The 23,462-nt window shown below is 43.9% G+C and overlaps 1 long non-coding RNA gene across 1 annotated transcript in view; it reads right to left on the minus strand.

The window, feature by feature from the left end:
* LOC131424352 (uncharacterized) overlaps positions 1 to 22,942 on the minus strand; it is a 35,720-nt gene extending 12,778 nt beyond the window's left edge. Inside the window, exons 1-3 of the long non-coding RNA XR_009227210.1 lie at positions 22,863 to 22,942; positions 1,712 to 1,826; positions 1,163 to 1,286 (exon numbers count right to left, since the gene is read on the minus strand). This is a non-coding gene — a long non-coding RNA (uncharacterized LOC131424352). The remainder of the gene's footprint in view (positions 1 to 1,162; positions 1,287 to 1,711; positions 1,827 to 22,862) is intronic.
* Positions 22,943 to 23,462: the final 520 nt, after the last annotated feature.

The raw sequence follows: 23,462 nt of genomic DNA on the forward strand, positions 1-23,462 counted from the left end.
CATGAGTCTAAATCTAGTTGAAATTCTAAGTAATCTTATTGTCACTAGCTCATCATGAAGCTAATGATAACTAAAGGATCTATGGGGCTGGGGATGTAGATCAGTGGTAGAAAGATTTCCTAGCATGCAGGAAGCCCCAGAAACACAAAAGGAAAAAAAAAAGAATTTGTGTAATCAAATAGAAAATGAATAATTATTCCTCTTAAGGAAACATGTTGGACCTAAAACACTTGAGACTCTCATAATCAAAATACTCTCTTTATAGTGTATTGCATACCTACACCATCATGAACAGTGGTGTCACATCATAAAGCATGTTCACATTAAGCATACCATCAAAACAACAAAAAGCTTTATTGACTGTTGATAAGAAAAATGAACATAATCTAGCTTAGGAAATTATTAACAACATTAGGATAACATTAGGATAAAATGTAATCATGGCATTTCCCACATGTAATAACTCTAAATAATAATAAATACATAATTTCAAAAGAAAGTCAAATTTCTGAAATCAAAAGCAAACTGATACATTTTTAAATGATATTTTGCACAGAGGCAAAACAAAGAGTTCTCCCACAAGAATTCCTAACAACATAAAGTATCGTGCTCAATAGAAGGCCCATCCCTTTGTATGCAAGGAATAAGAGAACTTTCTGATGAATGTGGAACTTTAATAGGACATATGGACATGCTTTCTAAATTTTAAAGAAGAAAATTATCTTTTTATAAAAAAAGCTTATTTTTAGTAAATGTATCTGAATTGCAAAAAAGCAGCTACTGACTTGTCTCTTACATTTTGTAATGATTTGCATCTCAGAAAATTTCATCTATAATGGTTTTAAATATCATGAAATATCAATAGTTGACATTAAAAATATCATCCCTCTTCTCTTTTAAAATTGATTTGAAATTTTCTTAGAATAATTTCATATGAATTTGGAAGACGCACTGTGGTATATGTATGTATGTGGAAATACATGACCTTTTTTAAAAAAAAAAAATCTTTATTTTTAGTTGTAGTTGGACACAATACCTTTGTTTTATTTACTTATTTTTATGTGGTGCTGAGGATCGAACCCAGGTCCTCGCATGTTCTAGGTGAGTGCTCTTCCACTGAGCCACAACCCCAGCCCCAATACATGATCTTTTAAAAGCATACCTCTCATGCTTGAGTCCTGTCAAAAACATCTTCTGTGTGTGTGGTACTGGGATGGACTCTATGGCCTCCCATATGCCAGGCAAATGCTCTGCTACTGAGCTGCACATCCAGTCTCCAAAGATACCTTAATAAGTGGAAATTAATTAAAATCATTTAATTATGAGCATTTCCAAACAATACAATTCTCTCAAGCAAGCAAATTCTCTCAATCAAAAACAAAGTAAGCTAAAAGTAATTTTTAAAATATTCCTTATAAAAAAATAGAAGTCCACAGAATTAAAAATTCTATAAAGGGCTAGAATGTGGTGCAAAGGCAGAGCATTTGCCTGGCATGTGTCCTGGGTTTAATCCTCAGCACCACATATAAATAAACAAAATAAATAAATAAAATAAAAAGATCCACTGACAACTAAAAAAATATATTTTAAAATTTCTATAGAAAACTGAAAGAATATTAATCAAAAATTGAATTAGAAACACCTACTGCACAGAACTGGAGACCTGGAGGCCATGGGGAAATAAGAAAATGAATCAATTAGCATACAAAACCTTGGACTGGTACTTAGAGTTCCCCCACTGGATGGGATCCTGGGATCATCAGGGCTCAAGGCTGACTGTCATCTGCCCTTTAACAAATTCTGATTTTATTTCAAATGTTCATGATCTACAGAGAAAATTAAAAATGAGAAAGGTGACATTTCTAAAGTTATTTTATGTTATATCGCATTCTGATTCAGTCAAGATAATTCATCCAATGTAGGATGTCAGTGTTTACACAATGGACGTTATTTGTGCACCATTACAAATATACTGCCAATTAGCACAGCAGCCAGGGAGCTGCTCATCCCAGACTAGCAGGAACAGAGTCTGGAGGAGGTGGAGGGAATGTCAGGAGGAGGAGGGGGCCTGGAAGATAGGTGGGGTCTGGAGAAGAGGCAGGGTCTTAAAGAGGAAGAGGATTGGGCTGGAGTTATGGCTCCGTGGTAGAGGGCTTGCCTAGCATGTGTGAGGCACTGGGTTCAAACATTAGCACCACATAAAAATAAATAAACAAAATAAAGGCATTGTGTCCACGTGCAATTAAAAAAAATTAAAAAGAGGAGGAGGGTGAGGTCTGGAGGAGGGGCAGGACAGGAAGAAGGGAAAAATCTGGAGGAGAAACAGGGTCTGAAGGAGAGGGATAATGAGCCACAAGGGGGCAGGGCCTGGCAGATGGGTGAGACCTGAGGGAGGGACAGGCCCTAGAACATGAGTAGGATGTAGAGAGGCAGGGTAGGAAGGAGGGGGAAGGTGGTTCAGGAGGACAGGCAGGGCCAAAGAATATGGGTGGGGTCTGGAGAAGAGGCAGGGTCTGGAGGGGGAGGCCTTAGCAAGAGGGTCCTGGAGGGGTGGCTTTTTGCTAATTAAACTCTCCACCAAAATAAAAATGTGTGGCAGTGGTAGCTCAGTGGTAGAGTGCCTGCCTAGCATGTGTGAGGCACTGGGTTTGATCCTCAGCACCACATAAAAATAAATAAAATAAATGTATTGTGCCCTTCTACAACTAAAAAAAAAAATTTGGACAAAACTAAGCAAAGATTAAAGAAAAAAATGTGGTTCATTATTAAAAATACAGGGGATGTATTTTTAATAAATTCTGGCTTTGTTAGAAGTAATATATTTAAACCTAAGTGGCTCAGAAGGCTGAGGCAGAAGGATCTTGAGTTCAAAACCAGTCTCAACAAAAGCAAGGCACAAAGCAACTCAGTGAAACCCTGTCTCTATAATACAAAATAGAGCTGCCCCACACCAGGCATCTCCCTCAGGCTGCTCTGAAGAGAAAGGAACCCCGGGCGTCAATAGAGACGTGACCCAAGAGAGTCCCCACACTGGCGTCTCCTCCAGACCGCTCTGAGGAGAAGGGAACCCCAGGCCTACTTAGAGACATGACCTGTGAGGGTTCCCAACCGTGGTATCTCCTTCAGGAAACCCTAGAAACACGAGGATCCCCAAGACAGGTGTCCCCCTTAGGATGCTCTGAGGACAAAGAAACCCCAGGCATTCCTAGAGCCATGACTCACGAAGTCTCTAAGCCAAGAGTCCCCTGAGGCTTCTCTGAGGAGAAGGAAGCTCCGGGAGTCCCTGGAGGCATGACCCACGAGGGTCCCCAAGCTGGGTGTCTCTCTCTCAATCTGCTCTGAGAAGGGAGCTCTGCCCCTCTCTGTGGAGTGACCCAACACTCCAGGGAACTGGGGCTCTCCCGGGTTGGTCCTGAGTGGGAAGCCAGCTCTCCTCACTCTCAGGGAGGCAGCATTAAAGATGGCGGCAAGGCCCTGCCCCTTCTTGACCACGCCCCTTTGGCCACGTGCAGGTGCTCCAGCCCCAAGCTGCTCACAGCTCAGAGGCGGGGCCTCTCCCAGCTCCCTGGTGAATGTCAGTGCCTTCTTCCACCCTCAGCTGTTACTGAATAAAATCTGTTCCCACTGCTGTAACTAGGTCTGGCTGTGGCACCATGAGTAGTGGAATCTCAGGAGAGGAGAAATGGAGTCCAGGAGACCCCCTCCCTGCACTCCACCAGGCCAAGGGCTGCAGCAGCCTGAGCCAGGTGGGCAGAGGCACAGAGGGAGGCTTCCACAGGGAGTCTAGACCCTCACTCAGGTGCCCAAGGGCAGAGACCACCTCAAAGGCTTCTGGGACATGTAGTCTTTGAGACAGTGACTTAGCCAGGGTCTGCCCCATTTTAGAATCAGGGATTTTAAGAAAATCTGTTAATTCCCAGCCCAGGATGACCACTGTAGGAGGGTAGAAGAACCTGAGCTCAGACCAAATTCCCAGTAGCGTCTGGGAGCATTCTAGGTCATTCAGTCAGTCCTGCCTATAAAGCTCTCACCATGGATGCCTCTGGGAACTGCAAGCTACACAGATGGGCTTCTCAGGGATTCTGGACAGTGTAGTCTGGTGCTCTACCCACACTGTCTTTGCCCTTCAGGACCATGGAAGCTGTTTGCCATGTGCTGGTCCAGGAACCCTGGAGGACCCTGGCAGTGGACTCTGATGTTCTACCCATGCAGCCCTCACCCCAGAAGCCTAGGAGTTGCAAGTAGCACATTTACCCTCATAGTGCCAGGATTCTGGGTAGTGCAGTTTCATATTCTACAATGCAGCCCAGCTGCAGAGGTCTCTGTGAGCTGCAGGCTACTCAGGCACCCCTAGTGATTCTGAACAGTGTAGTCTGGCATTCTGCCCATTCAGCCCTCACTCCAGAAGCCTATAGAGACTTCAAGTAGCACATTCACCCTCATACACCCACCCAGGATTCTGGGCAGTATAAACCAGCCTTCTACAATGCAGCCCCCCCACTCCCCTGCAGAACTCTCTAGAAATTGCAGGCTACAAAGTCATTCAGGCATCCCTAGGGATTCTGGACAGTGTAGTCTGATGTTCTGCCCATGCAGCATCACTACAGTGGATTCTGGGAGCTGTAAGCCCCCAAGGATCATGGGTATTATAGCCTGGTGCTATGTTCAACTGTACAGTGACTACTTAGAGCTTGGAGCATCCAGGAATTCTGAGTATTGGAGTCAGTTCTACTCAGTCAGCCCTGACCGCAGAGGTCTCTGAGAGCTGTAGGCCATTGATTATTCTGGGTTGTGCAGTCCATCCTACCTAAGTGGACTTCACCATCAAAGCTCTGGGATCTGTGTAGCACAAGCCTGCCTAGACACCCCTGGGAGTCTGTGTAGTGCAATACAAAGCTTGCCCCAGCAGTACTCAAAAGGTAGGTGTCTGGGAGCTCTAGGCCCCCAGGGATTCTGGGTAGCATAGTCCTGTATTCTGCCTCCATAGCCCTCAGTGTGGAAGCCTCTGAGAGTTCCAGGACACATGGACACGGGCACCTCCAAGAATTCTAGGTAGTGCAGTTCAGCTCCCTACCCTGTAGCCCTCACTATTGCAGATCCTGGAACTGTGATTCCCCCCTGAGGATTCTGGATAAGGTAGTCCAGTGTTTTGCCTACATGCCCTTACTGCAAGGGCCATGAGAACTGAAGGCCACATGCTTGACTTGGTACTGAAAACCTCACTGTGGAAGCCTCCTGGAATTGCAGGCAGCACATTCACCAGTGTGTCCCCAGGAATTGTAGGTAGTATAGTCTGACCTATATAATGCACAACTCTCACTTGGGAGGCCTCTGGGAGTTGCAGGCTGCATACTCACCTGGAAAACACACCTCACCAAGGACTCTGGATACTGTAGTTAAGCTCTCAGTCCAACAGTCCTCACAACAGAGGATCCTAAGAGCTGCTGATACCGAGATTTGTGGATAACATAGTCCTGTGTTTTTCCTACTCACTGCAGAAAATTCTGAAACTCAAATTCCCCCTTAGGATTGTGACTAATGCAGTTCAATAGTTTGCCCACTCACCACAGAGGATTCTGGGAGCTGCAGTCCCTGATGATTCTGGATAATGCAGTCTAGGGTTTGCCTGCACATTCCTGCTGAGGATCACAGGAGCTGAAGACCCCATGCTTTCCCTGGTAACCTAGAGATTCTAGGTAGTGTGCTCTAATAATACAACTGTCACCACAGAAACTTCTGGGACTTACAGGGTCGGGGTATGTAGGCATCCCCAGAAGTTCTGAGCATTGAAGTCTGGTATTCTGCCCTTGCAATTCTCACCCCCAGAGGCTCCTGGGCAGAGCAGGCACCCAAAAGTAATTGGTAGCATAGTTTGATATTTTGTCAATTCAGCCCTCTCTGCAGAGGTCTCAGCAAGCTGCAGGTCCCCAAGAATTATGGGTAGTACAGTTTGTCATTTGACCCATATTTCCCTCACTTCAGAAGGCTCTAGTAACTGCAATGAGGATTCTGTAGTTAGCCAGGATTCAGGGTACTGCAACCCATCATAATCTTTACATCTCTCACCCTAGAGGCTCCTGAGAGCTATTTACTGCATTTTCATGAGCCCTTATCCTCAGGCCCCAGTGAGACTCCAGACACTGGGCCCTCCCTGCACCACTTTGAGGGGGCATTTGTGTCCTTAGACACTCAAGCCACACAAAATACATTGACATACCATGATAATGAGCAGCCAAAGCCTCAGTAAGAAATACAGTTGTTGTTGTGGGGCTGGGGATGTGGCTCAAGCCATAGTGCACTCACCTGGCATGCGCTGGGGCGCTGGGTTTGATCCTCAGCACCATATAAAAATAAATAAAGATGTTGTGCCCACCAAAAACTAAAAAATAAATATTAAAAAACGAAATACTGTTGTAAAATAAGTTCTGCTAAAATATTACCTGAGAAAGTAAAGAACATGGCAGAACTTACTTCTCAGTACAACAGGTAGTGCACAGGAAGCTTCTTCATAATGTTTTCCTCACATGGACCTCAGTCATCCTGAATCCACATTGGAGTCTCCATGGGTAGGTGCCAAGGAGAAGGAAGCTCTGGTCCTCACCATAGATATATCCACCAGGCATCCCCAGGCCATGGTATCTTTATAGGTGTGTCCCAAGGATTAAAAAAAAAAAAAAAAACACTGGTCTACACCTTAGATAGAGCCCCTAGGAGTCCCTAGATGTGGCATCTCTCAGGTGGATCCCCAGATGAAGGAAATTTGATTAGAGCACAGAACACAGCCCCCAAAAGCAATTGATCAGAGAAAGTGGCCCCCTGCTGGCCACTGTAGACAGTGCAGGATGCTGGGTGTTCACTGTTCAGAGCTGCACTCCCTTGTGCTAGGCACAGTGAAGCTCTAAAATTCATACTTCTGACTATTCCAGGTCATGATTTTGGAAATCAAAAAGAAAAAGAGCCTATCATCCTATGTCTTGATCAGAATGAATGGAGATAGCAAGCAGCAAAATACATGGCCCATAGACAAAATTTCATTGATTTCAGCAATCATGTAGAGGAAACAGTGAAATTTATAAACTGGAATAAGAAAAATTTTAAAACATTAATATTTCAAATAGAGACCCCAAATTTGAAGTACTTTCATGTAAGTCTTAAAGTACAATCATTCTTTCAGAAAATCTTGAAATGTTTAGAAAGAAATCAAATGAAATATAAATAAATGCAGATATACTTTGTTCAGGTCTCAATATAATTAAGATGAAATTATCTCAAACCTGACCTTAAGATTCAGTGCATTCCAGAAATTCCCAACAAACTGTTTTTAAACCTAGACTAGACAGCACTGACCGCAAGAGGACACACTTCAAGAAGCCACACATATGGACTCCAGAACCTATCAAAATACTCTCTAGACTTGCATTTTAAATGGGAAACTGTAAAACTCTAGAAGATGTGCATGACCACATGTTTCATGATGAGGTTCTAAATACAGCCCCACCAAAAAAAATCCATGAAAGCTGGGGATGTGGCTCAGTGCTTAAGCACCCCTGGGTTCAATCCCTGCTACCAAATAAACAAACAATAACAACAACAAATCCTTGAAAGAAAAACCTGATAATGTGGACTGTATTAAACTGCTCTGTAAAAAAAAAAAAAATCATATTAAGGAAATAAAAGACAAGTCAAAGACTGGGGGAAATGTTGGAAACTATATGTCTAAAACAAACTTGTGTACAAAATATAGTAAAACACTCAACAGTAACACAACATAATGGGTAAAGATCTGAACAGACAATGCACAAGAAAGATACAAGATGGCAAAGAAGCATAGAGATGACTCTTAGTATCACCTGTCATGAGGAAAGCACCAACTAAGACCCCAAGGTGCACTGCACAACTACTAAGCTGCTAAGGTCTTTACTAAGTGCAGTATCAACCATGAGGATGATGAGCAGCCACAGGAACTCTTATGCATTGCTGGTACAGCACACAACATCTCACCACTATCAAAAAAACTGGCGATTTTCCCCAAAGTTAGACATGGTATCACCATATGGTCCTAAAAATATAGAAAACTGCCTCAAAAAATGTATATCTAGATAACAGCAGGCAATTACATATAGTAGTTCTATTCACAATGCCCCAATACCTTCAGCAATCAGGATGTGCTTCAATGGGTGAACAAATAGCATAACTGCTATGAACCCATGCCATGGAGGCCCTGGTGTCTCTGAGCTCCCCCAGGTCTCTACTCTGGTCTGGACCCTGAATTGCCTTTACCTTTGCACACCTCACAGAGGGAAAAGTGAATTCTGAATAGAAACACCTGTAAATGCAGCTGATAAACTCAGGCTCAGTATGCAGTTGCTGCCTATGGAAAGAAATTAAAAAGTTCTGGATGTGGGTGGTAAACTCAGAAAAATGCAAGCACAACAACCCAGGCCTGCATCTTTGTTCATAGGAGCTTCCTGGGGAACAACAGACAAACATGGAGGCAACTCCAGGATCCCCACAGAACCACATCTAGGGGAGAACCTGGAGGTGGCTGTCATTAGGGCCCCTGTGACCCACCTCTGATTAGCTTAGAGGACATTATGCTACAGCTTCATACCCCCATCCCAATTTTAATTTCCTCTTTCCTCAGGTTGCAAATGCATCCTGAGCTTGGATTCTGTTGATTGATTAGCTTGTTTAGTGTTGCAGAGAGCTGTGCCACTACCTAGTCCTGATGCACAACCTCAGAAATTCACTGTTCTGGTTATTCAACATACATTTGCACATTTTAGCTAAAATAGAGCCCATCATCCCATGTTTTCATCCATCAGAATCTTATCTTTATACCCTAATCTTTATCTTTATATCCTACAGTTACCACCCGGTTAATCCCTATCAATGGATAATTAGGTTAATGCTTTCATTAGGTTGGTGCACTGATGCAGGTTAATGCTCTCAGGATCCAGTCATTACACATCGAAATTTTCTCTCATTGACTCACATATGAGATTTTTAAAGGACAACTCATATCTAAACCACAATAGCTATGAATACCATAAGAACATGAAAGGACACAGGGCAGCTATTATATTAGCCTTTGATGCTACACTATGGATATCAAATTAGTATTAAAGATTATAGGGAGATACTATTTTGTTTTAGATGTTATAGTATATATATTATATTTGTATTAGAGACCATAGGGCAGCTATTATATTAGTTTTTGATGCCATGTTGTGAATATTATTTTAGTATTAGAGGCCATGATGTGGACATTATATTAACATGGAAGCTGTTGTATTAGTGTTCAAGTCCACTCTACAAATACTATATTTGTATAAGAGGCCACATGTGGACACAATAGCATCAAAGACTACTACATTAGCATTAGAGGCTGCACATGGACAACATGTTAGCATTATCACTCCACCATAACAGTATTATGACACTGCCATATCCAGGAAGGTGGCACATACCCTCTGGTGATCATTAGGACCCAGCACAGAATGCTTCAATTCAGTGGTGTATGGGCACCCCCTGACATTCCTGAAAAATGGATGAAATTCAGTACTGTATCTAGATTACTCAAGGCCATGATTTTGGAAATTCAAACTAAACTGAAACCCAGTATCCTTGTTTTTTAAGAAATGGTGATTGAACAAGTTATTCAAACCATATTGAGTGAAATGAATGTAGACAAAAACAGAAACTCCTACAAAAATTAACTCATAATAGTCCATAACTAAAATGTGGTAAAACTAAAAGAAATCTGAAAAAAAATTAAGAAAATCTATGTGATCTTATATTTAGTGATGGTAGTGTATATTTGTTTCTGGTATGAGGGGTTGAATGCAGGGCCTCACACATGCTATACAAACTTTCTAATACTGAACTACTTCCCCAGTCCTTGATGATGAGTTTTAACTACAATACCAAATACCAACTGACTGAAAAAAAATACCAATAACATGGACTTTATAAAGTTCAATTTTTACGAAGTGCACTGTTGCAGGCCAACAATCCCAATTACTCAAAAGGCTGGGGCAGGAAGATTGCAAACTTGAGCCCAGCCTAGGAAATTTTTTAAAGGATGGGATATAGCTCAGTGGTAGAGCACTTGCCTAGTTTATGTGAGGCCTGGGGTTCAATCCCCAGCACTACACACACACACACACAATTTTTTTCCTACTCTGTAAAACATGGCAAATAGTTATACAAAATTATGTTCAGCATCCCATATCATCAGGGAATCATAAATTAAAATGATAGTGAGGAAGTATGGCACAGCTATTAGAACTGCTGAACTCTAAGAAACAGCAGTGCACCAACATCTGCAGGATGTGAGATACCAGCAGTCTCAAGCATTACTAGGAGAACATGTGGCATGGCCACTTTGGAAGATGATGTGCCAGTTCTTCCCAAAGCAAAAAAGTCCAATCTATGACCCAACAGTGTCCCTATAAATTATCTTCATTTAGAGAAATTCTTTGAAAAAGTATGTCAAAACAAAACTAGCATGTAATTATGCATAGCAGCTCTATGATGCTGATCAGATCATAAATAAGAATGTCCTCCCATAGCTGAATGCATAACCAACACAGAATATAAAGGAATGAACTGCCACCCTACACAGAGACATAGATAAATCCTACCTGGTACACTGTTAAGTAAAATAAGCCAGGCTGAAGAGGCTACATGCTGTATGGTTTACCTTTTATGACATTCTAGAAAAGACCAAATTACAGAGGAAAAGTTGTGCAGGATGAGGCCCAGGAGCCTCCCAGCACAGGAGTCTCCATCTACATGGAGTTGGGGTGCACCACCCTTCCTGTGGTTTTTCTCATGACCATCCTCCATCCTGAAGCTGCCCTAGAGCCCACCAAAAGTCCTTATTAAAGCACAAGCCCCTCCTAGGCCCCCAGGAGATTCTACAGGATTTAGGAGCTCTGTGCAAATAACCAAGGTAAAAGAATCAATATTAGAACAAAAAATGCTCCTAACACCTCTGTCACTCAGAAAATATGAAGATATTAGGAGTGCTGTACCAGGAACTGGGTGCAGAGGCTGAATGTGTATTTTTTTTTTCTTTTAGTTTTCGGTGGACACAATATCTTTGTTTGTATGTGGTGGTGAGGATCGAACCTGGGCCACATGCATGCCAGGAGAGCACGCTACCGCTTCAGCCACATCCCCAGCCCTGAATGTGTATTTCTTATTATGTCAAAGCCCATAATCTGGAGCAATAATAAGTTCATTGCTCATAATGAAACAATGAACTAACTATATGTCAGAAACTGGGAGCTAGATGGGGTGAGAAGTTATGATAAACAAGGGGTGAAGGCAGAGGGATCTATGTCATAAGGGGTCAGAATCCACTGACTGCAGATGAGTATAAACTCACATTTTGCTTAAAACATTCACAGATGGTTCCACATAAACATAGTTATAACTAGGGGATATGAAACGATTAGAATACATATACACTTCTTTGCTTTGTCAGTTGTGTGGATCAAGATGCAAGATGAAATATGTTTTATAGACTTTTTTAAAGACCTTTATTTTATTTGTTATTTTTATGTGGTGCTGAGGATTGAACCCAGTGCCTCACACATGTCAGATGAGTGCACTACCACTGAGCCACAGCCCCTGCCAGATGAAAGATTTTAATATCACTCTCTAATCAAAGGAGCCAGGACTCTTTGAAGAAATGGCTAATACTAAGAGTAAGACAGTAAATATATAAGTCAGGGTAATTTAAATATCAGAAAGAAAAAACTTTGGGACAAAACCAGAAAATATGTTAAAGGACAACAGGAGATAATGGAAAGATCTCCAATGGAAAGAATTCCCAATGGTTAAAGTAGGGATGAATTGAGCAGCAAAGTATTATTTAAAAGGCGGGGGGGGGGGGGGACAGAAAACAGCTTAAGCAAAATATCCAGATGACGGATATATATAAATGACTGAATACACAAACAAATGAGGTTGAGTAGAAACCTCTTGTGCAGAAGAATTCCATATAATTGAGAGAGACACAGTCATCAAGGAGGTAGAGCTAACTCTCTGATCCCTAAGCGTGGGCTCTGCAATATGACTTCCTCCAGAAGAACAGACAATGTGGACATGCAAAAAAAGAGTAACTTCACAATAAGAAACCTGAAAGGCCCTTCCTCAAGCAGGTGAGCACAATCAATACTACCATTTCACCTTGAGGGCATGAGATGATAGAGCTGCTTTTCATGTCAGTGACCAGCTTCCCCAGTCCAATAGCCCCAGGCTAAATATGAGAAACACAAGGAAACCTGAAAGGCACTGCCTCAGCAAGGTGAGCACAGTCAATACTAATATGACAATAAGGACAAGAGATGACAGAGCAGCTCTTCACCTCTGTGACCTGCCTCCCCCAGACCCACAGCCCCAGTTTAAATATGAAAAAAAAGGAAAATTCAAAAAAAATTCTAAAAAATACCTGACAAGTCGTCCTCAGTGCTCTCAAGGTTATCAGAAGAAGGAAGTTCATAGAAACTGTCACGCCAAGAGAAGTCTATGGAGACATGATGACTGGATGTCATGTTGGCTCCTAGATGAGATCCTAGAACAGGAAGACACAGAACTGAGAATCCAAAGGATATGTGACTTCAGTTAATGTTAACATACCATTATTTTTTTTCTTCATGACAAATGGTCTAAGATGTTAACACTTTAGAGACAGCTCATCTAAGTCATAACAAGGGAAGAAACCAGGTTGAGGCTACCTGGGAAATCTCTGCACTTTCTTTTCAATTTCTGTATAAAGATAAAACTAAGCCTGGCATGGTGGCACATGCCTGTAATCTCAGCATCTTGGGAGGCTGAGGCAGGAGGATTTTGAGTTCAAAGCCAGCCTCAGCAACTTAGTGAGGCCTTAAGTAACTCTGTGAGACCCTGCCTCTAAATAAAATATAAAAAAGGGTTGGGGATGTGGCTCAATTATTAAGCACCCCTGGATTCAATCCCCAATACCCCCACACCAAAAAAAAAAAACAAAAAAACATTAAACTACTCTAAAGTAAACCTTAGGACATGGTTATATTTTCTCAAACACTTACTTGTTTAATTATTCATACAGTTAATTACTGGTAACTGACACTCTTAGCTAGTTCTGTATTTTATTATGAAAATTCATAACACAAAAATCAAATAGTTCAAACTAATATAAACTTCAAAGTATGTGCTTCTTTTACATATTTCATGTTGAAGTAATAACATAAGTAAACTCCTTATATTTTTATGCTGTCACTAGGTTCTAGGTTTGCCTTCTTAAAACTTGATCACTAGAGGAGAAAAAAAATGACATTTTAGAGATTCTATTTCAACTCCTGGTTTAACTTTCCTGAAAGAGTGACTTTATATTAAAAAAAAAAAAAGTCCTAATGCAAACTGACTCACTGTGACTGAATCATTTATCCCAAAGAATCCTTGTCTCTATTTTATTTCTATGCATATCTTTTTAGCAGCAATATAATCAAATATTTGTGACTGGGACAAATCGTCAAAGAAATTGTCATCTCCTCCAAGAACTCTGCAGGAAGTGGTGAGCCAAGAGAAGCAGAGGTGTCAGCTTGGTCCAGAAATTAGATTAGATGCTGCTGTGTTGTGAGAAAACACTCTACCTTTTAGAAATCACAAGGAGCTATGGATGCCCAAACTCTTGCATGAGTCTAAATCTAGTTGAAGTTCTAAGTTATTTTATTGTCACTAGCTCATCATGAAGCTAATGACAACTAAAGGATCTATGGGACTGGGGATGTAGAAAGATTTTCTAGCATGCAGGAGTCCCTAGGACCAACCCCCAGAACCACAAAAAAAAAAAAAAGAATTTGTGTCTTATTTTTGTAATCAAATAAAAAATGAATAATCACTCCTCTTAAGGAAACATGTTGGACCTAAAACACTTGAGACTCTCAGAATCAAAATACTCTCCTTATAGTGTATTGCATACCTACACCATCATGAACAGTGGTGTCACATCATAAAGCATGTTCACATTAAGCATACCATCAAAACAACAAAAAGGCTTTATTGACTGTTGATAAGAAAAATGAACATAATCTACCTTAGGAAATTATTAACACATTGGAAACATATGATACTGATATCAAAATGCTCCAGGACAAGCCAGACACTTTGACTCATGCCTGTCATCTCAGCTATTTGGGAGGATAAAGCAGAAGGATCACAAATTTGAGGCTGACATTAGCAATTCAGCTAGACCCTGTCTCAAAATAAAATTGTAACAAAGACTGGGGACATATGTAGTTCAGAGCTTGCATAGCACAAGCAAGGCCCTGGGTTTAATCCCCAGTGCCAAAAAAAAAATTCTCCAGGTGAGACATCTGACAACTATGGCAGGTACAGAACAAGGCAGAAGCCATTATGTCAACCGCCTCAAAATGATTAAAGTAAACCTGCACTTTGTTCAGCTCACAATACTAATATGTCTGATTTCTGCTTCTAATAATTCAAATGCAACCATTTAAATATAATCAAAAGTGCATGTACTTTTCTAATGAATCCAACAAATATGAGAGAGATACTCAACTGCATTCTGAAAGCCACCTTATAAGCACATGGGGCACCAACATTAGGATAAAATGTAATCATGGCATTTCCTACATGAAATAACCCTAAATATTAATAAATACATAATTTCAAAAGAAAGACAAATTTCTGAAATCAAAAGCAAATTGATACATTTTTAAATGATATTTTGAACAGAGGCAAAACACTTAAAGAGTTCTCCCACAAGAATTCCTGACAACATAAAGTATCATGCTCATTAGAAGGCCCACCCCTTTGTATGCAAGGAATAAGAGAACTTTCTGATGAATACAGAACTTTAATAGGACATATGGAAATGCTTTCTAAATTTGAAAAGAAGAAAATATCTGTTTTTAAAAAAGCTTATTTTTAGTAAATGTATCTGAATTACAAAAAAAGCAGCTAATGACTTGTCTCTTACATTTTGTAATGATTTGCATCTCAGGAGATTTCATCTATAGTGGTTTTAAATATCATGAAATATCAATAGTTAACATTAAAAATATCATCATCCCTCTTCTCTTTTAAAACTGATTTGAAATTTTCTAAGAATAATTTCATATGAATTTGGAAGAGGCACTTTGGTATATGTGTATATGTGTAAATACATAATCTTTTTTAAAATTTTTTCTTTATTTTTAGTTGTAGTTCAACACAATACCTTTGTTTTATTTACTTATTTTTATGTGGTGCCGAGGATCAAACCCATGGCCTCGCACGTGCTAGTCGAGTGCTCTACTGCTGAGTCACAATCCCAGTCCCAATACATGATCTTTTGAAACTATACCCCTCATGCTTGAGTCCTGTCAAAGACATCTTCTGTGTGTATGTGGTGCTGGGATGGACTCCATGGCCTCTCACATGCCAGGCAAGTGCTCTGCCACTGAGCTGCACACCCAGTCTCAAACATGTCTTAATAAATGGAAATTAATTAAAATCATTTGATTATGAGTCTTTCCAAACAAGACAATTCTCTCAAACAAAACAATTCTCTCAATCAAAAACAAAGTAAGCTAAAAGAAATTATTAAAATATTCCTTATTGGTGTAATCAAATAGAAAATGAATAAAAAATAGAAGTTCACAGAATTAAAAATCCTATACAGGGCTAGAGTTGTGGCGCAAAGGCAGAGCATTTGCCTGGCATGTGTTAGGCCCTGGGTTCAATCCTCAGTACCACATATAAATAAACAAGATAAATAAATAAAATAAAAAGATCCACTGACAACTAAAAAAATATTTTAAAAATTCTGTAGAAAATTGAAAGAATATTAATTAAAAATTGAATAGCAAAAACCTATTACAGAGAACCAAAGGCCATGGGGAATTACATAGCAAAATAACTCTAAAATAAGAAAAATAAATCAATTAGCATACAAAAGCTTGGACTGATACTTAGAGTTCTCCCACTGGATGGGATCCTGGGATCATCAGGGCTCAAGGCTGGCTGTTATCTGCCCTTTAACAAATTCTGATTTTATTTCAAATATTCATGATCTATAGAGAATAAAAGAGAGAGAAATGTGACTTTTCTAAATTTATTTTATGGTATGTCAAATTTTGACACTAGTCAAGATAATTCATCCAATGCAGGATGTCAGTGTTTATACAACAGATGTTATTTGTGCACCATGACAAATATACTGCCAATTAGCACAGCAGCCAGGGAGCTGCTCATCCTAGACGAGCAGGGGCAGAGTCTGGAGGAGGGGGATGGAAGGTCAGGAGGAGGGGGAGCCTGGAAGATAAGTGGGGTCTGGAGAAGAGTCAGGGTCTTAAAGAGGAGGAGGGTTGGGCTGGGGTTATGGCTCAGTGGTAGAGCACTTGCCTAGCATGTGTGAGGCACTGGGTTCAAACCTAAGCACCACATAAAAATAAATAAGCAAAATAAAGGAATTGTGTCCATGTGCAACAACAAAAAAATTTTTAAAGAGGAGGGGTTAGGTCTGCAGGAGGGGCAGGACAGGAAGAAGGGAAAGATCTGGAGGAGAGACAGGGTCTGAAGGAGGGGGAGAATGAGTCACATGGGGGCAGGGCTTCACAGAAGCGTGGGACCTGAGGAAGGGACAGGCCCTGGAACATGAGTAGGACCTAGAGGAGAGGCAGGGTAGGAAAGAGGGGGAAGGGTGGTTCAGGAGGACAAGCAGTGCCATAGAATATAGGTGGGGTTTAGAGGAGAGGCAGGGTCTGGAGGGGAAGGCCTTAGCAAGAGGGTCCTGGAGGGCTGGCTTCTTGCTAATTAAACCTTCCACCAAAAGAAAAACGTGTGGCTGTGGTAGCTCAGTGGTAGAGTGCTTGCCTAGCATGTGTGAGGCACTGGTTTTGATCCTCACCACCACATAAAAATAAATAAATAAAATAAATATATTGTGCCCTTCTACAACTAAAAAAAGATGAAAGAAAAACTAAGCAGAGATTAAAGAAAAAGAAAAATGTGGTTCATGAGTTCGGTTCCACAAAAAACATGAGATGTATTTTTAATAAATTCTGGCTTTGTTAGAAGTAATACATTTAAACTCAAGCGGCTCAAAAGGCTGAGGCAGAAGGATCTCAACTTCAAAACCAGCCTCAGCAAAAGCAAGGCATGAAGCACCTCAGTAAAACCCTGTCTCTATAATACAAAATAGGGCTGTAGATATGGCTCAGTGGTCACACGCAACAACAACAACAACAACAAAGATAAGTACTGAGTTCAATCCCCAGTACCCAAAAATAAAAATTAAAAATTTTTTTTTAAAATAACATAATGGGCTGTTAACATATGTACTTTTCAATTTTTTTCTACTATTTTAACACTGCAAGAAAAAGCAAACCATTTAAACACTAAGGAAAACAAGAAAGTGGACTGGGGTCCCCTTCCCTTAGGCTGTACATTCCTCCCTCCCTACACATTCCTCCTTCCTCCCTGCCAGGTTCCCTAGAAACCACCCTGGGTCACTATGTTAAGATGATGAGGGTCACAGCCTAAGGAAGGGTCACTGCTGCACAGGGAGCCATGATGAAATTGTGAAGGACAGAGTGGGGCTGACAGCCAAGGATGCCCTCAGCTCTCAGGTCCAGGACAGGGTTTGCTCCTCATGCTTCCCACCATCCCCTCACCAGCTGCCAGAGCTGCCAGAAACTTCTGAGCCATCTCTGAGGCTGCTCTGAGCGAAAGGGAATCACAGGTGTCCCTAGAGACATGACCCATGAGGGTCCCCATGCTACGCATCTCCTCAGGCTGCTCTGAGCAGAAAACCCCAGGCTTCTCTAAAAATATAACCCATGAGGGTCCCCAAGCCAGGCATCTTCCCCAGGCTACTCAGAGGACAAGGGAACCCCAGGCATCCAAAGAGACATAAACCACCAGGGTCCACCCACCAGGCATCTCCCTCAGGCCACTCTGAGGAGAAGAAAATCCAGGGCCTACATAGAGTTGCGACCCACAAGGCTCCCCACATCTGGCGTCTCCCTCAGGCCAATGTTAGCAGAAGGGAGCCCCAGGCATCCCTAAAACATGACTCACAAAAGTCCCTAAGCCAAGAGTCTGCGCTGAGGCTGCTCTGAGGAGAAGTGAGCTCCGTGAGCCCCTGGAGGCATGACCCACCAGAGTCCCCAACCTGGGTCTCTCTCAATCTGCTCTGAGAAGGGAGCTCTGCCCCTCCAAGTGGAGTGACCCAACACTCCCAGGACTGGGGCTCTCCTGGGTTGGTCCTGAGGGGGAAGCAGACTCCTCACTTTCAAAAAGGCGGCATTAAAGATGGCGGCGAGGCCCCACCCCTTATTGACCACGCCCCCTTTGGCCAAGCACAGCAACCCTGGCAACCCCCCCAGGCAGCTCTGAGGAGAAGGGAACCCAGGGCTACTTAGAGACGTGACCCACGAGGCTCCCCAGGCCTGGCATATCCCTCAGGCTGCAGTAAGGATGAGGCTGCCCCCGCAGTGTCCCTAGAATGTGACCCAAGAGGGTCCCCAAACCAGGCGTCTCCCTCAGGCTGCTCTGAGGAGAATGGAACCCCAGGCATCCCTAGAGACACAACTCACAAAAGTCCCTAAGCCAAGAGTCCACTGAGACTGCTCTGAGAAGAGAGTTCCGTGAGTCCCTGGAGGCATGACCCATGAGAGTCCACAACCTGGGTGTCTCTCTCAATCTGCTCTGAGAAGGGAGCTCTGCCCCTCCCTGTGGAGTGACCCAACACTCCGAGGGCTGGGGCTCTCCTGGATTAGTCCTGAGGGGGAGCCAACTCCTCACTCTCAAGGAGGCGGCCTTAAAGATGGCGCTGAGGCCCCGCCCCTGGCTGGCCATGCCCTCTTCGGCCACGCACAGCAACCCTGGCACACAGCAACCCTAGCGTCTGCCCCAGGCCGCTCTGAGGAGAAGGGAACCCCCAGCCTAATTAGAGACATGACCCCCGAGGCTCCTCAGGCCTGGCATCTCCCTCAGGCTGCTGTGAGGGTTAGGGAGCCCCCCAGTGTCCCTAGAATGTGACCCAAAATGGTCCCCACACCAGGCATCTACCTCAGGCTGCTCTGAGGAGAACAGAACCCTGGGCGTCCCTAGAGACATGACCCAAGAGGGTGCCCACACCAGGCATCTCCCTCAGGCCATTCTGAGTTGAAGGGAGCCCCAGGCACCCCTAGAGATGTGGCCCACGAGGGTCCCCATGAAGCCAGATTTAAAGTTAGGTAGTCAGTGTAGTTAGGTAGATCGGGTCTAATGCCGAGTGAAATCTAAAATGGAGGCCATGCTGGCAATGATTCCGGAAACGCAGGACAACTCATGGAATGTTAATGAAGTCCCGAAAAGGCCCTAGGCCAAAGTCCACCTCAAAGAAATGTTAATGAACAGCCCCCAGCAAAAAGGTGCTGACTCAGAAGTCCTTCCTGACCAGATTACTTCTTTGGCCCACCTGTGTCCCACCCCTCGGGCCTTCCAACCTACATTCCATCACCAAAACTATAAAAAGGGGAAACAACCGCACTTCCACGGATTCCACCTCTTGGGTCCCCTTCTTCCTCTGGGAGAAGTCTTTTCTGCTGTCCTTTAATAAACTTCTAATTTCTACTCTGACCTTGCCTTGGCGTGCTTCTTTGGTGTTATTCTTCAACATTGGGGAAGCAAGGACTCGTCACCGGTCAACAGCGGTAACACCCACACCAAGTGTCTCTCTCAGGCTGCTTAGGAGAAGGGAACCCTAGGCATCCCTAGAGACATGACTCACGAAAGTCCCTAAGCCAAGAATCAACACTGAGGCTGCTCTGAGAAGGGAGCTCCGTGAACCCCTGGAGGCATGACCCACGAGAGTCCACAACCTGGGTGTCTCTCTCAATCTGCTCTGAGAAGGGAGCTCTGCCCCTCCCTATGGAGTGATCCAATACTCCCAGGAATGAGGCTCTCCCAGGTTGGTCCTGAGGAGGAAGCCAGCTCCTCACTCTCAAGGAGGCAGCATTAAAGATGGTGGCAAGGCCCTGCCCCTTATTAACCACGCCCCTTTGGCCATGAGCTGTGCAGGAGCTCCTCCCAGATCAGAGGCCGGGCCACTCCTGGCTCCCTGGTGAATGTCAGCACCTTTTTCCACCCTCAGCAGTTAATTAATAAAGTATGTTCCCATTGCTCTAATTAGGTCTGGCTGTGGCACCTGAGGAGTGGAATCTCAGAAGAGGAGAAATGGAGTCCAGGAGACCCCCTCCCTGCACTCCACCAGGCCAAGTGCTGCAGCAGCCTGAGACAGGCAGGGAGAGGCACAGAGGGAGGCAGCTACAGGGAGTCTAGACCCTCAGCCCGAGGGCAAAGGCTAGAAACAGACCACCTCAGAGGCTTCTGGGACGTGTAGTCTTTGAGACAGAGTGACTTAGCCAGGGACTGCTCCAATTCAGAATCAGGGGTTTTAAGAAAATCTGTTAATTCCCAGCCCAGGGTGATCACTGTAGGAGGGTAGAAGAACCTGAGCTCAGACCAAATTCCCAGTAGCCTATGAGAGCATTCTGGATCATTCAGTCTGTCCTGCCTGTCCAGCTCTCACCATGGATGCCTTTGGGAGCTGCAGGCCACACAGATTCAGGGTTCTCAGGGTTTCTGGACAGTGTAGTCTGGTTCTCTGCTCACACAGTCTTTGCCCTTCAGGACCATGGAAGCTGTGTGTCATATGCTGGCCCAGACACCCTGGAGAACCCTGGCAGTGGACTCTGGTGTTATACCCATGCAGCCCTCACCCCAGAAGTCTAGAGGTTGCAAGTAGCACATTCACCCTCATACCACCAGGATTCTGGGTAGTGCAGTCTTAAATTCCACATTGCAGCCCAGCTGCAGATGTCTCTGTGAGCTGCAGGCTACTCAGGCACCCCTAGTGATTCTGAACAGTGTAGCCTGGAATTCTGCCCACTCAGCCCTCACTCCAGAAGTCTATGGGGGCTTCAAGTAGCACATTCAACCTCATACCCCCACCCAGGATTCTGGGAAGTGTAATCCAGTCTTCTACAATGCAGCCCCCACTGCAGAGGTCTCTAGAAATTGCAGGCTACACAGTAACTCAGGCATGCCTAGGGATTCTAGACAGTGTATTCTGGTGTTCTGCCCATGCAGCATCACTACAGTGGATTCTGGGAGCTGCAAGCCCCCAAGAATCATGGGAATTATAGCCTGGTGCTATGTTCAACTGTACAGTGACTACTTAGAGCTAAGAGCCTCCAGGAATTCTGAGTATTGTAGTCAGTTCTACTCCGTCAGCTCTGACAGCAGAGGTCACTGAGAGCTGTGGGCCATTGATTATTCTGGGTGGTGCAATCCATCCTACCTAAGTGGATTTCACCCCCATCATGGCTCTGGGATCTGTGTAGCATAAGCCTACCTAGACACCCCTGAGGAGTCGGTGTAGTGCAAAACAAAGTTTGCCCCGGCGGTATTCAAAAGGAAGGTGTCTGGGAGTTGCAGGCCCCCAGGGATTCTGGGTAGTATAGTCTTGCCCTCTACCTCCATAGCCCTCACTGTGGAAGCCTCTGAGAGTTCTAGGCCACATGGACACGGGGCACCTCCAAGAATTCTAAGTAGTATAGTTCAGCTCCCTACCCTGAAGCCCTCACTATTGCAGATCCTGGGAACTGCAATTCCCCCTGAGCATTCTGGAGAAGGTAGTCCAGTGTTTTGCCTACATGCCCCTACTGCAAGGGCCATGAGAACTGAAGGCCACATGCTTGCCTTGGTACTGAAGACCTCACTGTGGTAGGCTCCTGGAATTGCAAGCAGCACACTCACCAGTGTGTCCCCAGGAATTGTAGGTAGTGTAGTCTGACCTATATAATGCACAGCTCTCACTTGGGAGGCCTCTGGGAGTTGCAGGCTGCATACTCACCTGGGCAACACACCCCACCAAGGATTCTGGATACTGTAGTTAAGCTCTCAGTCCAACAGTCCTCACAACAGAGGATCCTGAGAGCTACTGGCACCGAGGTTTGTGGGTAATTTAGTCCTGTGTTTTTCCTACTCACTGCAGAAATTTCTGAAACTAAAGTTCCCCCTTAGGATTGTGGGTAATGCAGTTCAGTGGTTTGCCCACTCACCACAGAGGATTCTGGAAGCTGCAGTCCATGAGGGTTCTGGATAATGCAGTCTAGTGTTTGGCCTGCACATTCCTGCTGAGGATCACAGGAGCTGAAGACTCCATGCTTTCCCTGGGACCCTGGAGATTCCAGGAAATGAGCTCTACCAACAAAACCATCACCACCAAATCCTCTGGGACTTACAGGGTTACAGGGTATGCAGGCATCCCCAGACATTCTGAGCATTGAAGTCTGGTATTCTGCCCTTACAATTCTCACCCCCAGAGGCTCCTGGGCAGAGCAGGCACCCAAAAGTAATTGGCAGCATAGTTTGGTTTTTTGTCAGTACAGCCCTCTCTGCAGAGGTCTCTGCAAGTTGCAGGTCCCCAAGAATTATGGGTAGCACATTCTGTCATTTGAACTATGTTGCCCTCACTGTAGAAGGCTCTGGTAACTGCAACGAAGATTCTGCAGTTACCCAGGATTCAGGTAGTACAATCCATCATAATCTTTGCATCTCTCACCCTAGAGGCTCCTGAGAGCTTCTTGCTGCATTTTCATGAGCCCTTACCCTCAGGCCCCAGTGAGAGTCCAGGCACTGGGTCCTCCCTGCACCATCTTGAGGGGGCATTTGTGTCCTCAGACACTCAAGCCACACAAAATACATTGACATACCATGATAATGAGCAGCCAAAGCCTCTGTAAGAAATACTGTTGTAAAATAAGTTCTCCTGAAATATTACCTGAGAAAGTAAAGAACATGGCAGAACTTACTTCTCAGCCCACCAGGCAGTGCACAGGAAGCTTCTTCCTCATGTTTTCCTCACATGGACCTCAGTCATCCTGAATCCACAGTGGAGCCTCCATGGGTAGGTGCCAAGGAGAAGGAAGCTCTAGTGCTCACCCTAGACATATCTACTAGGCATCTGCAGTCCATGGTATCTTTCCAGGTGTCTCCCCAGGATTAAAAAAGAAAGAAATAAAGAAAAACCTCTGGTCTACACCTTAGATAGAGCCTCTAGGAGTCCCTAGATGTGGCATCTCTCAGGTGGATCCCCAGGAGAAGGAAGTTGGATTAGGGCACAGTACACAGCCCACAAAAGCAGTTGATCAGAGAAAGTTGTTCTGAGTGCCCCCTGCTGGTCACTGTGGGCAGTGAGGGATGCTGGGTGTTCACTGTTCAGAGCTGCACCCCCTTGTGCTAAGCACAATGAAGCTCTTAAATTCATAGTTCTGACTATTCCAGGTCATGATTTTGGAAATCGAAAAGAAACAGAGCCTACCTCCTATGTCTTGATCAGAATGGATGGGGGTAGCAAGCAGCAAAGTACATGGCCCATAGACAAAATTTCATTGATTTCCTATAATTCAGCC

Source organism: Marmota monax, unplaced genomic scaffold (assembly GCF_021218885.2).
Source record: "Marmota monax isolate L192 unplaced genomic scaffold, Marmota_monax_Labrador192_F-V1.1 WCK01_AAM20220418_F8-fsc00083, whole genome shotgun sequence".
NCBI lineage: Eukaryota > Metazoa > Chordata > Mammalia > Rodentia > Sciuridae > Marmota > Marmota monax.